Consider the following 12232-nt stretch of genomic DNA (forward strand, 5'->3'; position numbering starts at 1 on the left):
TGGCGTCTTGAGTGGAGCAGGAGGGTCCGAGGGGGGTCCCCTTCAGGAGGAGACTAGGGCCAGTCTAGAGGAGCTAGACCAGTGGTGAAACAAACGTAGGACGTCGTCTGGAGGGTCACTAGCCAACGGGCAGTGATCAGCAAAACAGAAAGGTCCATAGATTCCCAAGTTTGAACAACGCTTATATAAGCTCCTTTTATAGATGGTTGGAGACACACTCGAAGCTCTGGACCTCTTGAGCTTCATAAAAGAAGACAGGTTTGAGAAAAGAAGAGTGTGTACTCCAAAAGAAATCAACAAGTACTTGTTTGGATTAATATCCGTTCTTTAAAGTTGTCATACAAGACCAGAGCTACTTTAGATTGCAGTGCGACATCTTTATTGTTTGATGATAAAACATGGACAGCCGACACGTGTTTCGCCCCCTATTGGCGAGTTGCGCCGGGGCTTCCTCAAGGCTATTTTCACATATACAGCATATATTATTTCATGCCTGGTTCCAAATTGACAAGTTCCAAAAACCAGAGTTTAAATACTCAGGGAGCAGTGTTCTTGGGTTAAATTCCGGGATTCAACCCATAGATCTACCTCAAGCCCTAGAGCTACGAGCAGGGATTACATCATACCTGTCAGCTCAAAAAAGAACACTGCTCCCTGAGTATTTAAACTTTGGTTTTTGGAACATGTCAATTTGGAACCAGGCATGAAATAATAGATGCTGTATATGTGAAAATAGCCTTGAGGAAGCCCCGGCGCACTGCAATCTAAAGTAGCTCTAGTCTTGTATGACAACTTTAAAGAACGGATATTAATCCAAACAAGTACTTGTTGATTTCTTTTGGAGTACACACTCTTCTTTTCTCAAACTAGCCAACGGGCAAGTGACCGGACAACGTAGCAGCAACCCAGGAGCAAAAGGGCCCCACGCAGATCTGGTGGATGCTGGGGGGCTGGACTTCGGTGCTCGTGCTGCTTGGGGTTGGGGCTTCTCTTACCCCAGTGCACCCACTCGAGGGTCCCTCGGTGGTCGTGCTGGGTCAGTGTCGTGCTGGTTCCGATGATCGCCGGGTCCTCTGGTCTCGTCGCACCCACTGGTCTCAGCTGTGCTGTAGAGGCAGGTTGAGGTCAGAGATGGCAGGGAGTCCGGGTCTCGTCGTGCTGGTCAGTCTGGTTCCGGAGGAAGGACGTTTCAGCAAACCGCAAGATACTTAGTTGGTGCCTGGTGCTGCAGGTTGACTACTCCTTAGTCACAAGGGAGAAATCTTGAGAAGAAGTCTTGAGTTCCTTTCGTAGAAAGTAGTTTCAGGATTCAAAGATGATCTAATTTGGAATGGTCCCCGCTCCTACCTTTATTCTAAAGAAAGGGGCTGGTACGCGACTAGGTCCTGCCCATGGATGGGACCAGGAAGGGGGGTGGTTACACCCCTCTCCCATGCCGGACTTTCCCCAGCTGTGGGGCTGGTGTGCCCCTGGAACTGGTTCAAGCCGGCCTATGCATAGTGAACACCGGGGTGTCACTTGCAGTCACCTTCCTATTCAGCCCTGCCTACCCAGGATACACAAAACCCTGTCTGGGATGGTGCTAGCACCGCCCCTGACAGGAAACCCTTTGTCCAAGCTCTCCTCGCTGGAAGGACTCCCAGCAGCAGGAGGTCAGACTTGTGTCTGTGGTGGCAACATCCATTTTGTGATGCTGAGGCTCGAGTTAACTTTAACCGGGGTTCACAGTTACACACATGTCGTGTCCCTCTAGAAGGGTGGAATGCTAACCCGTCGGCAGAATTGGCGAGGGGTTAGTATTCCAATTCGTATGACACCTTACTCGACATGTTGATAAAGCGATACCAGAGTTGGCATATAACCGCGAGGATTATAATGCACTTAAGAGTATATGGTATGCGTTATCATGGAACAGCTATTAGGACTTGGTTCCGCAAGCTGCAAACGGGCTCAGCTCATGTCAGAGCACCATCTCACATGATTCCAAGCACTCTGCCTTCAGATTTGTTAAGGCCTGCTGTAGGAGTGACTGATAGGAATCTATGTGTCCATTTTAGGGTTAGATATAGGTATACTATATCCAAAGCAAAGGGTGATTACACCACCTTGCCCCAGCTGTCGTGCAGCCAGTTGTGTCAGATTTAGATGGCCAGCCAGGGGTGGCATAATACATGCTACAGCCCCTGGTAGGCCCTGGGTACACCTATGCCCTGAGTTACAGGGTCTGATAAGGTGGCCCAGTACCAATTGGTAAATGCACCTAAGGTACACGTGTCAATGTAGTGAGAGAACAGCTAGGCTGTGGGTCTGATTAGCAGGCCCACAGCCAGGGAAGTCGTAAACCAGTGAAGCAAAAAGCAAAAATCTGGGTGATCATAGGATTTCAGACCCTACTCTCCTACAGATCCTAGGCGTTACAGGACGGAATTCATATAGGGAAAACTTGGACCCAGGAAACTGGGCATAGCTTGTGTGTGGCCAAGAGGGGCTGGTGATTCCAGATGTATTACTAAATAGTGGCTATGATTATCACCATTGTCTAGGCAGACTATCCAGCTCACTTAGGAACATGTTCCACACTAGTCTTGCTAGAGGATAATATATGATAAACGTGCTAGGTTTTTTTTGGACAAAATAATTTGTCGGCCATTATCGAAATGTATTCTTGTATGCGATGATATTGAATTGATTGTCTTTGAAAACTGTACCATATGAACATTTGAATTTGTGCTGGTTATATTCTAACATAATACATATTCATCCTTATGTTACAATACGACATAGGCCGTCATATCTTGTTTTATTGAAATGCTTGTTCAAATTGTTTTGATGTAAAAAGTGTAAACGCTGAGCTCATAGTATGTAAATTATAAGAGTGCACCATATAATAATTGCCCCTCCGATTTGACAAACCAAACTAGGATAACGTAATTCGAATTGTTTTATCCAAATAACCGAGATGGTATGGATTCCCCACGACAGCATATGGAGACTAGGTTCCCCAAACAGACAAAAAGACTTAATAAATATTTGCAAGAGTAGCATTTACACACGAAGCACACACATTTCCCTGGCCTAAGGAGGAACATTTGACATATATATATATATATATAATATTTCTGTATGGCACAACTTCAGATTGGTCTTCACACTTGTGTTTCAAAAATAGTTTTCAATAAATAAGAAGATCATGTATCAAGGTGTGCCAAAGGTCCAAATTTTCAATGCGAGTAGAGCAATGCAGTAAGTGCCGAAAGTAAGATACCGGCGTCTCGTAGTTCGTGCGGTCGTCTGGTATATATACAGAAATATTTAATTTAAGCCCTGAAGAAGTCCGGTTACGGACGAAACGCGTTGGCTATTGGTTTTAATCTTCAACTGTGAATAAAAGGATTGCTTAAAGAAGAAACCTGACTTTGGATATTCTTGGGAGAACAATTGGATTTTTTGTGACTATATGCATAAAAGCATTTATACTGTATTACTTACTGTTGAGGTGTGCAGGGTCATCTTGTGCAATTTGATTTGTAAAACAAAAACATTTTTTTTTGTTTTCTAATTTTGGGATCTAGGGGATTGTATCCCAGACCTTCTGCACCCACACTTATGTATACATCAGGAACTTGGTCACTGGTGCGGGCATATTAGCCTTAATCCCCTTCTCTGGCTTGAATATATATATGTGAAAAAACGTAATACATAATAAAAGAAGAGGTAAATACAAATGAAAAACCCTCCAGAACAATTCCTACATAGGAATGCATGGTAAAGAGAAAAACCACTTGTAACACATTAGTGTCATTATGCTAGTCCAAACTACAGCCAATCAGGCGCAAGCACCCTCTAGAACCTTCTCATCAGAAGCCCAACTCTTCAGATTTTCTACCGCACGTAGTGTGAAGGGAGTATCCCTCAGCTCTGCTCAGTTCTTTGCTTCAAATCTTCTCCTTCCAGTCTTCTCAACATGTCAAGTAAGAAATCTTTAGTCAGATTTTGCTCTTCTTGTGGGAAGCTGCGTCTTTTTGATAAAGACCCGCACCAGAAGTGTATTCATTGTCTATACCCTGACCATGAAGTTGGCAGCTGCAAGTTCTGTAGAACTTTTTCTACAAAAACTCTGAAGGACAGAGAACGCCGGCTTCTCCTTTGGCTCCAGCGTCTTAAAGACAAGGGTTCTGTTCTGTAAGACGCAGAAAGTTTTCACTCTGGTCCTTCTTCACTGGTAGTGTTCAGGATATTCCTTCTCCTTTCCTCAAAAGGAAGAAACTGGCCCTGCCTCTGGCCTTTGTGGTGTCTCCTACCACTCCTACTACCACTGCGCCCACGAGACCTGGCTCTCAGGCGTCTTCTGCTGCCTCTAGGAGTGTTTCCACGCCTCTTAGGGTTCCGCCGTCGACGGGACCATCTACGAGCGTTCCTACAACGAGATCTGCAGTGTCTTCATCGTTGACGACGACGTTGACGACGACTTCAGCTTCTGCTTCGACGACGACAGTCTCGTCGTCAGCCTTCACGTCGACCAGAGTTTCTTTGCCTTCTCAGCCCACCTCGTCGACGAAGAAACATTCCTCGTCGACGAAAGCCATTCAGAAATCTTCGTCGTCGACTAAGATTCCGTCGACCAAGGCCTCGTCGACGAAGACTCCGTCGACCAAGGCCCCATCGACGAGGGCTCCGTCTACGAAGATTCTGCCTGCGTCGACGAATCCGTTGACGACGGCACCGTCGACGGCTGTACCGTCGACGACAACGTCTACGATTCGCCCGTCGACGGTAACTCTGACGGCGACACCGTCGACGGCCACACCGTCGACGATGGATTCTTGAAAACTGACTGCCAAATCAACACCGTTGACGATAGGGTCAACGGCACCGTCGACGGTGGCACCGGCTTTCTTTGTCTCGTTGCCTTTAGTGCCTTGGAAGTCTTCAAGATCCTCTGGAGCTGCTGATCTTTCCCAACGTTGCAGTAAGGCTCCGTGCCACCAGTTATCTGCTCCAGAGCTGCAACCACCTTCTCCAATGTTTGCCTCTACCTCTGAGCATGACACTGATTATGAGAATGAAGATGGCACGTTTGGGGCAGCGCACAGTCCCTCTGATTTTATCATCAAATGTCAGGCGTCTGACCCTGACTAGGATAGCGACGACAAGGAGTCTCAACCTGAAGAACAGTTTGTCCAAGTCCCTATGGCTACATTACCATTGTCTTTGATTTCCAATCTCCAGCATATGCTGGATGACTACAACAGTAATTTTCCAGCAACGCCGCAAGGTACTCCTGTGCAATCTCCTGCTGCCGTTGCACTACCTCCACCGTCTCTTCCACCAATTTTACCGCCCACAACTTCGTCTCAAGTTCAGACGTCCATCAGAATTCAAACGACTGTGTAGCCGCAGGATGCAGATGATGAGGCGGTTCCAGAGCGAGAGGACGGAGAGGTCCCTGAGGATTCGGATGAGGATGCAGGCGAACCCGGTATGGCGGAGTGGGACGACTACCGAACGCAGACGCCCTCTCTTCAGCCTGGAGACTCTGGTGATTCACCTCCAGTAGATATCGCCAGTTTTCATCTTCTAATGGACAAAGCGGCTCAGCGTTTCAAATTACCTAGAACACTTCGTGAGGAGGACTGTTTCCTCTACGATTTTAAAAGGAAACCTTACAAACGGGTCCACACAATTCCAATCATCGATTTTGTTTGGAAGGAAGGAAGGACTTAAACTCATGCAGGCTCCAAACATCTTACCTGCTCAGATACCGTGCGTTGAGAAGAAACACAAGGCCCCAACCAGTTCTCCAGCATGCTTGATCTCTCACCCTAAGCCAGACTCTGTAGTAACTCAAGCTGCACAACGTAGAGGCCGGAATCCAGCGTCTCCAATCACCGCGCCTCCCGATAGAGAGGGTCGGCGTCTAGATGCTATTGGCCGCAGGTTTTCTACCATGGCTTCCACTTCTGTTCGAGCAGCCAATGCCTTAGCCATTTTGGGGCGCTATGACCAACAGATGTGGTCGGACATATCTGCGTTAGTGGGTCTAATACCGGAGGCCTCCAAGGCGGACGCTCAGCAGATTCTTCAAGATGGGAAGAGAGCATCGGAAGAAATGATCGACTGTGCAGTCGATATTGCTGGTACAGGTTTCTGTCTGCTTGCAAGTGCAGCTGCCCTCTTTCATGTCCAACAGCATCGCCAGTACCTGCGTTTCAAGGTGGGACAAACGCATTTTCAGTTCAAGGTCTTGCCCTTCGGACTTCGATCAGCTCCTTGTGTGTTCACAAAGGTAGTGGCTCCTGTGGTGGCTCACCTGCGTCTCCAAGGTGTTCAAATCTTCCCATACTGGGACGATTGCCTCCTCAAATCTCAATCCCGCCATCAACTATGTCAGGACACTCGTCTTTGTCAGCAGGTATTTCAATCCCTGGGGTTGGCCATCAACGTCGAAAAGTCACAGTTGGCGCCGCTGTAAACCAGAAATTTCTTGGGAGCTATCCTAGACACGAGACTATCAAGAGCGTTTGTCTCGCACGAGCGGCAACAGAAGATCCTTCGTCTGGTCTCCCTCATCCGAATAAAACAGTCCGTTTCTGTTCGGAAGTTAAAATCATTTTTGGGGATGGCATCATCTTGTATCGCACTGTTCCCAAATTGCAGGTTGCGAACCCGTCCCATTAAGGAGGAACTGGACAGACAGTGGCGTCAGGTCTCCGGGTCCTTCAACGACCTAGTTGCAGTCACAGCCCGCATGAGAAAGAGTTTACATTGGTGGGCGCAGCCAACCAACCTGGAGATGGGGACGTCAATCCTCGTTCACTCACCAGATCTCACGCTCACGACGGACGCCTCTCTGGAGGGCTGGGGCGCACATCTCCAAGGCCTATCCATCAAAGGCAAGTGGACTCCGCCCCAACGCAAGTGGCATATCAACAGGCTAGAGTTGATGGCGATCATCCTAGGGCTCAAAGCATTCCTACCTGTAGTTCACGGAGAGCCAGTGCTTATCCAAACGGACAATACCACCAGCATGCACTACGTGAAAAAACAGGGAGTAACCAATTCTCCACACCTGTCTCGCTTGGCCCAGTCAATCTGGGATTGGGCTCTCCGTCATCAGATCACCTTGACGGCTGTCCATCTGCCGGGCGTGTCCAACATCCTAGCGGACTCTCTAAGCAGACACACGAATGGGAATTGCACCAGCCGACTCTGGATCTTGTGTTCCACCGATGGGGTCGCCCAGCTCTAGACTTCTTTGCAACGCCAGAGAATCGAAAATGCCCATCCTACCAAGCTGGCATCCCCACCCCGGTTCGTGTGGGAATGCCCTTTTGATCGATTGGTGCGATCTATTAGATTACGCTTTTCCGCCGATTCCGTTAGTACCGCGGGTGCTGTGGAAGATGCAGAGGCAGCCCTGTCACATCCTACTGATCGCACCTCGTTGGCCCAGACAGGCATGGTTTTCGGAACTGCTTCTGCTGTCCCAGTGTGAGCCCACCCCTCTGTGTCCTCGTCCAGACCTCCTAACGATGGACAGAGGCCAAGTGTGCCATCCGGATCCCTCCACGCTACAGTTATCAGCATGGAACCTGAGCACCTTGAATTCGCAGACTTAAACATATCTCAAGAATGCAGGGACATCCTCGCTCATGCTAGGGCTCCGTCTACCATCAAAACTTATAAACTCAAGTGGAAAAGATTCTGTCATTGGTGCGTAGCACCAAATGTCCATCCAATCCATTCTACTCTGGAGCAACTTCTTCCGTTCTTCTTAAGTCTCGCTCAGTCCGGACTTTCACATGCTACCTTGAGAGTTTTCCTAGCTGCAATCTCTCGCTTCCGACACGATGGCTCTTCCTCCCTCTGTTCATCCAGAATCATACGCCAGTTCTTCAAAGGGCTCTTCCGTAAGTTCCCACCTGTTCGGCGCCCTCCTCCACCATGGCACCTCAATGTTGTACTATCTCAACTTATAAAGGCATCATTTGAACCTATCCATAGGGCTGATATCAAGTTCCTCACCTGGAAGGTTGCGTTGCTTTTAGCTTTGACTACATCTCGTCGCGTGAGCGACCTTCACGCTTTCACTATTAAGCCACCTTATCTACAATTCAAACCTGACGGCGTGGTGCTTCGCACCAACCCCTCTTTCCTACCTAAAGTGCCTACGGATTTTCATCTGAATGAGCCTGTGTTCCTAAAGACTTTCTTTCCACACCCAGCGCTGCTCCGGCGGAGCAGCGCTTGCATTCTTTGGACATCAAACGATGCCTTAAATTTTACATTGCCAAAACTGCCTCCTTCCGCAAGTCCGACCAACTTTTCATTGCTTATGGGCGATTGCGTAAGGGGCATCCAGTTACCAAACCAACAATTGCCCATTGGCTTTCTTCAGCCATTACCTTCTGTCATCAACAAGCAGGCAAACCATTATAGTCTTCAGTGAAGGCTCATTCTACGAGGGCGATGTCTTCATCCACCGCCTTGTTTGCCGGTGTGCCACTTCATCAGATTTGCCGTGCAGCGACATGGTCCAGCAGGCATACCTTCCCCAAGCATTACTGCTTGGATGCCATCAATGAAGCGGATACCGCAGTGGGGCAGGCAGCGCTTCGTCATCTTTTCAAATAAGGTGAGCCTCTGTTCCCTCCTCCTTGTGTTCTCCTGTGATTGCTATTATTGTTACATGACTGTATTATTACTGTCTTTGGCTTTTTCCATATGTGCCTAGCAATCTCAGCTCTACGGAGGTTACTGCTCTCTATTCTATTCAAGCATGTGAATCTATGAAAGACACCCCTAATACTGGAGAAGAACAATTGTTACTTACCTGTAAACAGGTGGTTCTCCAGTATTGGTGTTTTTCATAGATTCACATGCGACCCACCCTTTCCTCCCCTCAGAGGCTCTCTTCTCCTCATGCACTCTAGGTGTCTTTGGTGCTACGAAAATCTGAGGACTTGGGCATCTGAGGAGAAGGTTCTAGAGGGTGCTTGCGCCTGATTGGCTGTAGTTTGGACTAACATAAGGAAACTGATATGTTACAAGTGGTTTTTCTCTTTACCATGCATTCCTATGTAGGAATTGTTCTGGAGGTTTTTTCATTTGTATATACCTCTTCCTTTATTATGTATTATGTTTTTTCACATATATATATGTATATATTTAGCATTATTGCTATTTTATGTACCGTGGGACTCCCACTTTGACGACGGGGAATATTCAAGCATGTGAATCTATGAAAGACACCAATACTGGAGAACCACCTGTTTACAGGTAAGTAACAATTGTTCATAGACAACCATAGCGTGAGAGTGTCCTGCTTACTACAGAAGGGTATGGCGGGGATTGTAAATGTGCCATGGGCCCAGATGGATAAACAGGGGTTGAGACCGAAGTTACCACCATTGCTGGATGGGGCAGGGAAGTGGATTACACTTTTCGAGAAAAAAACCCACGTATCAATCTAGCGATGGGAGATATTAAGACTCTGTAAAGTAGTATAATTGGTGAGCAGACTAACACAGTGTTCACCGGAGTTTGCATACCAGCAATCACGCTGATGGATACCCAGCATGACGGGCTCTGCGTTTAATACAAACAGGGAAAGGATCTGGATCACGATGAGAGAAATGTTCCCTGACTGCCCAGATATAGGAGCGTTGATGGCAGAGATCATGAAGGCAGAAGAAAGCATAAATGATTTCCTGAATAGAATGAGTGAATTATGGAGACAAGAAACTGGACAGCCGTGGACCTATACGGACCCACAAGTCGCATTTTTAGGTCCTGCCTAGGCAGTGCTAGGACTGTTTCTTTGAGACATGCTGTATCTAGGATACGGGCTTGAAAAAACACCCATCTTTTTTATTGGTTCCTGTTGCTGTCCTTTAGAAATGCTGTCTTTTCATTGATGAATATACTTAGTAGTCCCTCCTTTTAGAATTTTGTATATTCTCATGAGGACTACCCCTCTTACATGTGTACTTACTGTTCAGATCATTTATACTTAGAAATAACTTTTTTTAGTTGGCCTGCCTCTTTGCTCGTTAACTGTTCTGTTTACTTGTGCAGTGAAACTTCTCTTGCACTCTTGCATCACTTGCTTGCGGGTTGCTTTATCTCTGGTGGCTCGCCCTCAACCCTTCCACAACACTGCTTTGGTTACTTCATATCTCTTAATCTCCCCGTGCTCACTCCTTGGAGGCACTGTTGTATTGCTTTTGTTTTTTATTCATTTTGCACCTAGCCATGGGCTCAGGGAAATTAAACAACCAGCCCATTATCACAGGATGTTGAGTCTTTCAGCAGACTTGAACAGGGATCCCCAATTGGCAGCAGCTCTCACCGCTTTGCTATATCCTTTGCTTAGTCGTGTTGCAGGGTGCAGTGCCATATGTGGCCAAAAGAGGTCCCCATGGACACCTAGTGACAGCCTGTGGTACTGCAACCTCTCTACACTGCTTGTTATAACATGGAGTCAGAACTGCCATTTTCACTCCCAGCTAAGGCACCATTGCAGGTTTTCTACATAAAAAAAATTAAAAAACACAACAGAGTTCTTACTTTTATTAGGTGGGGGCATATCTATTGCATAGGCAAAAACAATTTGCAGGTATCAACCTAGCTATAGGAGACATTAAGATTTCCTAAGCATTCTAATTGGGGAGCAGACTAACATGGTGTTCGCCCAAGCTTGCATTCCAGTAAACATACTCATAGATACCCATCATGTCGGGCCACATTTATTACGCACAGACACCAGGTATGGACCACCCTGAGTGAAGTATTCCCTGCCCGCCCAGATGTAGGAGGGCTAATAGCAAAGACCATGAAGCCAGAGCAAAGCATAAACGGTTTCCAAAATAGCATGAGGGAAAGATGGGAACCCAAAACCGGAAAGCTGTGTACCGATAAGGCCCACATATCACATTTTTCTAAAATACAAGATATATATATAATATAAGATACAAGGAGGGCTGGACAACATAGTTGGTCTAGATACCAAACCCTTAAAGGAAATATAAGCTTATAAAAAAATCAAGAGAAGGATAAAGAGAAGCCGGACAAGGCCCAAAGAGAAAACTAATTCAACACAATTAGTGAAAAAAAAGCCCTTGAGGGGACAGCGATGGCCGCAACCATGCAGCTGGCACCGGTCACAATGGGGTCTCCACAGCCAAACTTTAGGAGGTACTAAATGGCAGTCCAGGAGCATGACCAGAATATGGTAGTGGAGGCCAGGAAGGTTGGTCGCAACCAGACCCTAGAGAGTGCTACTATTGCAATAGGCAGGGTCACTTGGTAGAGAGTTGCCGAATAAAGGCATACCATGAGCAGCAGAAGCAGAATAGGTCAGTAAACCAGGGCCACCCGCCACAAACCCTCACAAACGCCCCTCTTCAGTACCAAGCAGAGGGTAATCAGAATGTACCATATGTCCAGCCACAGGTAGGTCTGCCTGTCGCACCACAACTGCAGGATGGATCCAACGATTAGGCAAGCATGTGGCAGCAGCAGCCATAGACAGGAAACCCAGTGCAACAGGGACCGGAGCCACAACCCCAGCAGGGAGGGGTGACAGTATGGGGTGGTAGTGCCTTCTCACAATCACAGAGCCAAAATACACAGTAAAATAGGCCAACGCAGCAACCAGGAAATAAGTAATAATAATACCAATGATCTAACCCTCAGTAGTTCGTTCACCTCCAATAGAAAAGACAAACAGCATTAGAGGCTCAAAACATTTTTACTAGCTTCCAGGGATGTGGGGCCGCTGTGGGCTGTGTCATCAGATGATGAGGATGTGAGAGCATAGAATAATCAGTTTGCCTAAAGCCTTTACAGAAAACAGACCCCATTCTGCTGCTGATCCTCCAGAGAACTGTTGGCTGGCCGCCCCCCAGGGGCAAGACAGTCTGACGAGGGGCGGAGAGGGGAAAAAAAATCTGTTTAAAGAGCAGACATTCAGGTCCTGAGCCAAAGTCTAATGGGACATATTCCAGTTACGAGGCCAACAGGTCCCCAGTACCTCTGGCCTCATGCCCAAGCTTGCCCAAGCTTGATGTTCCCTTCATAGCGTGCAGTTCCATCAGTGCCCCAAATTGCTCCAAAAGCCTCCGATGCAATGGAGGCCTCCCTTTCAGTTATGAACAAAGACATCCTTGACTATGGAAACCAATGTTCTTCTCGCCCCTAGGATGGTAAGATCCTAAAACTCCACAGCACC

Source organism: Lissotriton vulgaris, chromosome 7 (assembly GCF_964263255.1).
Source record: "Lissotriton vulgaris chromosome 7, aLisVul1.2, whole genome shotgun sequence".
Taxonomy (NCBI): Eukaryota; Metazoa; Chordata; class Amphibia; order Caudata; family Salamandridae; genus Lissotriton; species Lissotriton vulgaris.